Raw genomic sequence first — 6489 nt, forward strand, 5'->3', positions numbered from 1 at the left:
GATGTGAAACGGAGGAAGGCACGGATGGAGGGAGTTCTTCCGAGCTTCTGCGGGCCTCTCTCTTTCACTGGTGCATGCCGGGAGCTGGTCCCAACATCCACAAAGTGTGTGTGTATTATTGGTTGTATTTTATGGGGGTAGGAGGGTAGTGTGTACATTGTGTGTGTGGGAGTATTATATTGTGTGTAGAGGTGCAGAGGAGAGTACTAGATTGTGTATCTTGTGTAAGGGTGTTGTGTATATTGTGTTTGGAGCTATAATATTATTGGGGAGATTAGTATTGAGGAGGTATTATAGTGTGTATTGTGGGGAGTATTGGTGTGTGTATTGTTTGTGGGTGACAGATGCTGGGGGTATGCAGCAATCCCTGCACTGAGGTCCGAGGCGGCTCTGCATCGCTCGCACGCACTGTGGACGACCAAGCATGTGCCCATGATAATCATGGCCTTAGAGGGATGAGTGTGTCAGAGCCTAGAAGGGGTATATATATAATGGAGGAGGGAGGAGGAAGGAGGAGGAGGGAGGAGGAGATGATAGCATTGTAAAAGTTAACAAGATAGTTAGTTTAAGCAGAAAGTGAGGAGAGGTTAGAGATAAGGGTAGATGTCAGAGGAGAGAGTTCAATTAAGCTGAGGTATCGAGTAGGACAGGGGTGAGGGGAATGAGAGGTGGTGGATGAGAGCAGAAGAGGTCATGTACAAATAGACCTTGTTAGTCAGAGAGCAGTCATTCCAGAGGGCACGTGAGAAGTGAAGAGTAAAGTGAGACATGGAATGTGGATTACATTAGATGGGTTAATACGCTTAGCAGGGAGGTGGAGAGAGAGAGGCAAGAGGCAGAGAGTGGTGCAGGGGTTGAGGAAGAGATGTTGCATGTACCTTATCAGAACATTAAAGAACATCAATTCACACTGGTGCAGAGTTGATGATGAATCCAGTTCACCTCCAATTCAATTTTAACAGAAATGTTTCATTCTTCATTACTGAAAAAAAAGAAAAGTAAAAAACATTTCATTACTATTTACAAAATGGATTGAATTCCCCCAACAATGACTATGTGTTACCAATATATCCCTCTCAGTCCCACTGCAGCATATACTGTACCAGTGTGAAAGTAGGAAGGTACACAGTACCGGTAAAACAATACGTGCCGGTACTATGCACCATATGAATTATAAGGGGATGTAAATCTCCCAGTCTCTCTCCATATCCGCAACAGAGCGGGCTCCGGTCAGTGGCATGGATGCCCATATATGGGTATGCTCATATTTGGGCATCCCATGTCACTGACCGGAGCCGGCTCTGAGTATAGGGATATATGCGGAGACGCAGAGGTGCAAGGAAATGGGAGGAGGCACGGTGAGAAACAGGGAGAGACCACAGGAAGATAGAGGGCAACAACTTCCACAAGGTACTTGTATGGGTATAATTGTTTGTATTTTGTGCAGAGGGGGTAATTTCAGATAAAATACAATTCTCCACCCTCTACGAAACAATTCCACTTTGTTCAGTAAGCCAGAAAGTCTTGGTCCCATGTGGACTGAATTTAATGCAAATAAGGTCCTTAATACACAAGTAAAGAATAAAGTTACTTATTCTCTACTGTAAGAAGTGCCACATTGCCCACTATTTGGGTCCTGTGCCCAGATTGTGACCATGCATGGCAGAGGTGAGATTCCCCCAACTCCAATTTGCTACACTCTCCAAGAGAGATAATTGTGATCAGAGGTGGAACTAGGGGAGGGTGTGAGCAGGGTCACTGCCCAGGGAGTAACCTGACTGGGGGCACGGAAATCTCATTTAGTGCATATGTTGCGGCACTGCATTGATTGACCGGTCAATCTGCACTGCTGCCTGTCACAGTGACATCCTGATCGGGCACTGTGATCAGCTATAGCACTGACCCAGGTGAGATAGTTCAGCACTTTACAAGGAGGGAACAGATGTTGTGGGTGACAGATGCAGGAGGTAGGCCAAGACTGTTGGCCAGAGTAACGTGGAGACTTACTGCACTCTGCATGCCCATCCTCTCCCTGACATCAGGGGAAGGAAGTGGCCCTGGGGTGTGTGTAGGTATGCCAGATGTCAGTGTATGCATAAGTAAGTATGCCTGTGTAGTGGGAGGTGTAGGGGCGTTAAGCTGGAGGACTTAAAACAGGCACAAAAGCACATAGATACCTCTGATTATACCGCACCAAATGCTGATAATATCATGCTGTAGCTGCACTTTACAGAAGATGATGCAGATGTCATCATTGGTTGGTGGGTTCATTAAATCAATCCATCATATCATAACCACACTGTGCATATGATGTACTGAATCAGTAACACCAGGAAGACATCTCCATGTTAGGAGTAGAGTTGAAGTTAACAGAATATGTCCAGCACTGTGGTGTGTAGCCCATAAATAATAATTGTGCACATTACCAGAACAACATACTGTCAACTGCAAGATCATTTTGCTGCTTGTAGCGTATGCTCATCCTGTACAGTGTTGTAGTAGATCCGTCTCTTCAGTGTTCACTGCAACAAAAGTAAGACATTGCATTAATATTACAGACGTTTGGGGGCTGAAATCTCACTTCGCTGCGGACAATTTCCCTTTGCATAAGATTCTTGTGATTATGTCAATGATGATCAATAACTGCATCATAACACAGCCGCTCTATACAGAAGATGTACTTGCTCTCATTGGTCATTGAGGTAATACGTCACACAATGTACAGATATAGCAAGGATTATTTCTCCCACTTGTGCATTATGGCATTATGATGGGAAATGTTGTGAGATTCTGCATTATCAGCATCACTGAATCTTTTGGAAATTAAGTGATATTCTATGTTTTAATGCAATATTATGGGTGATCAGCCGGTAAAATAATAATAGCTTGCTGTATCTGTAGCCATGCTCTACCCATGATGTGCTGAACCAATGACTGCAGAGAGATTCAGAGTGCTAAACATGACTGGAACGCATCTCTGAATAATGGGCAGCAAAGCAGTGCAGAATAGGAGGTGAAATTATTTAAAATGGAAGATCCTTAGCAGCTGTGTGGAGAGTAGACAGTACAGACTGACCAAGTAAATGGTAAAAGGAGTAACTTCAACATTACTTGGCTTTGTTCTCCACATTGAAGCTTTCCTCCTCTTTAAATCACTAATACTGATGCCATGTGTAACCTGTACTGAGAGTTATATAATCTACTGGCCTAGATGAAACCATATGATGCAAACAGGATCCATCCCACTCCAGATTCATAGAATTGAACCACCTCAACCTTTCATAACAATCACATAGAACTGCAGCTGTGCGCTACTGCACATGTTCTTGTTATGAATGGTAGTAGATGTGGTCCTTGGGTCTTTACTTCATACTGTAGCCACCCTCTACTCATGATGTATTGAATCAACGAAAACTTGCATGGTTCAGATCACAGGAAGGGGTAGAGTAGAGATGAAAATATTCAATGTGAAACCCGTAGCAGCCGGATTGTGTGGAGTCAATAAAACGACAAATACTAAATGGTAAATGAGAAATATACACATTGCTTATCTGTCTCTGTGTAGTAATTTTCCTTCTCTTCAACTGTCCTTCAAATTTTCTCTTTTGCAAGAAAAGGAACACGTGGCTTCAATATTCACTTCTGTTCTGCAGTCATCCCTCCTGAAATAAAAGTTAAGCATTGCATTGTTATTATGATAATACATACAATAAACCTTGCTCCAAACCATTTGATGCAAAGCAAATCCACCTCCCACCCACAGCTGTGCTCCTTCTAGAGCATGCATGTCAAACTCCAGTCCTCGAGGGTCCCAAACAGGCCAGGTTTTCAGTAGGGATATCCTGAAAACCTGGCCTGTTTGCTGCCCTCGAGGACTGGAGTTTGACATCCTTGTTCTTGAGCTTCTACCACGCAAGTCATCCATGTGAGTGACACTGTACTGCAGTTCTGGTCTGCACACAATCTACTGAATCAATGACATCACACTGTAAAGGCAATCTACAAGATGTATTAGTTGTCCACACTTCCGAAATGTTACTTTTATGTCCAAATCACTTATTCCCATGACCTGATATTTGTATTTGTTATTTATAGGATTGTCACAAAGAGTTGATGAGGTCACCAAATGATAGTATGTAGAGAGAAAGAGAGATCTCAGAACAGAGCCCTGATGTATACCCACAGACAGATCAATAGAAGACGAAGACATGTTAGCAACAGAGATGGAGAATGTGTGACAGGAAAGTTATGATGAAAACCAGGATAGAACTGTGTTACGGATACCAAGAGAGAGTTTAGAATATGAAGGAGGAGAGTGATTGAGAGCATCAAACGCAGCAGATAGATCAAGTAGGATTAGTAGGGAAAAGTGACCTTGGGAATTTGCTTTAAGCACAGTCTGTAGAACGAGCTGTACGAAAGGCAGGTTGTAAAGGATCCAGGAGGGCATGTGATTTAAGAATGTTGACATTCTAGCAATTAGGAGACAAACAGCAGGAGGGATATAGGGCGGTAGTTAGTAAGGCACATAGGGTGTAGGTTGTTTCTGAGAAAAGGGTGACCACTACAGGCTTAAAGTAAGAGGGTAAAGAGCCAGAGAATAGGGAGGACTTGAAGATGTGGGTGAGAGTGGGGACTAAGAGATGCAGTAAGGTGTGAGGGGATACGATCTAGAGGGCATGTGGTAGAGGGAGAAGAGAAGATGATTAGCTTCCAGCTCTGTAAGAGAAGAAAAGGAGTCAAATGCAGAAGGAGAATTAGGTAGAAGGAGAGAAGGGGGAAGGGACAGAAGGAATCTCCTTGTGGGTGGCATCCACCTTGCCTCTGAAGTAGTCAAATGCTTGAGGAGAAGTGAAGGAAGGATGGCAAGTGTGAGAAGAAGGTTAGTGGAGGGAGTCAAATACAGGGGAAAAAAGACAGCGTAAATTAAATTTGTGTGTTGATGAATGTGGAAAAAAAAGTAGTGTGGTTTGGCCCCAGAGAGCAGCTTTATACAGGACTGGAGACATTTTTACTGTAGAAAAATCAAACATCAAGTGTGAGATTTCCTTCATAGGCATTAAGAACAGTGAGTGGAAGTGTGATGAACATGTTTGGGAATTTAGCCAAGGGTGTGGGTTAGAGGGACGAGTGTGTCAGAGCTTGAAGGGGCATATAGAGGATAGCATTGTAAGAGTTAATAAGATTGTCAGTTTAAGCAGAAAGAGAGAGAGAGAGCAGAGAGGTTAGAGTAGATGTCAGAGGAGAGTTTAATTAAGCAGAGGAAAATCAGTGGGACAGGTAAGATGGGGTGAGGGGAATGACTGATTGTGAATGATGAGAGCAGAAGAGGTCATGTACAACTAGAGCCTTGTTAGTCAGAGAACGGACATTCCAGATGGCATAGGAGAAGGGAAGAGAAAAGTAAGGAAAGGAATGTGGATTACATTAGATAGGTTAACACTCTTAGCAGGGAGGCAGAGGCAGGGAGACCCGATGTGTATATGAGCAGGTTCAAGATTATAAGAGATATCCCACACATCAGCAAACATAGAAGGAGACACAGAGATAGGTGTAGAGAGAGACAGAGATAGCTCTATGTAGAGAGAGAGGGACGTAGAGAGAATGAGACAGATAGGCGCAGAGAGAGGGGGTGCAGAGAGAGGGGGTGCAGAGAGAGAGGGGGTGCAGAGAGAGAGGGGGCGCAGAGAGAGAGGGGGCGCAGAGAGAGAGGGGGCGCAGAGAGAGAGGGGGCGCAGAGAGAGAGGGGGCGCAGAGAGAGAGGGGGCGCAGAGAGAGAGGGGGCGCAGAGAGAGAGGGGGCGCAGAGAGAGAGGGGGCGCAGAGAGAGAGGGGGCGCAGAGAGAGAGGGGGCGCAGAGAGAGAGGGGGCGCAGAGAGAGAGGGGGCGCAGAGAGAGAGGGGGCGCAGAGAGAGAGGGGGCGCAGAGAGAGAGGGGGCGCAGAGAGAGAGGGGGCGCAGAGAGAGAGGGGGCGCAGAGAGAGAGGGGGCGCAGAGAGAGAGGGGGCGCAGAGAATAGGATGTACATGAGTGCTTTTCATTGAGCAGTGCAGAAATAGCTGCAATAGAGGTCTGTACAAATGGTGCAGTGTGTAGACACATGCAAAGGTAGGGGAAGGAAAGAGGAGAACATGTGGATAAAAGCAGGAGTGTGGAAGTTAGAGAAATTAGAAAAGTTTAACAGAGGAGTGAGGAAACAGCAAGCAGAGAGAACAAGAGAGGTTACATTGGGATGACGTTCTGTGGTAGAGAGAAAATGCTAGGAGAGAGCTTTCAAATATTAGAGGACATGACTTGAGGGAGCAAATGTTTAAATCAAAACCTGAGGGGGAGGTATAGCACGAAAGCTTGCACAGCAGATTATAGTCTTAAAGTTGCGTGTACCTGTCAGGGCATTCAAGAAGGTAAATTCTCACAAGTGCAGAGTTCATGATGAAATGCTGAATCTAGTCCCCCTCCAATTTAATTTTAATATAACTTTTCCATTCTTC

The 6489-nt window shown here is 44.8% G+C and overlaps 1 long non-coding RNA gene across 1 annotated transcript; it reads right to left on the bottom strand.

Moving 5' to 3' along the window:
• Positions 1–2432: 2432 nt before the first annotated feature.
• On the bottom strand, positions 2433–6489 carry LOC142483904 (uncharacterized). The gene is made up of 3 exons (XR_012797495.1): positions 6383–6489; positions 3543–3662; positions 2433–2522 (listed from the first exon to the last, which is right to left on the bottom strand). It is a non-coding gene; the product is annotated as an uncharacterized LOC142483904 (long non-coding RNA).

The sequence above is a fragment of the Ascaphus truei genome, unplaced genomic scaffold, assembly GCF_040206685.1.
Source record: "Ascaphus truei isolate aAscTru1 unplaced genomic scaffold, aAscTru1.hap1 HAP1_SCAFFOLD_389, whole genome shotgun sequence".
In the NCBI taxonomy this organism is placed as follows: domain Eukaryota; kingdom Metazoa; phylum Chordata; class Amphibia; order Anura; family Ascaphidae; genus Ascaphus; species Ascaphus truei.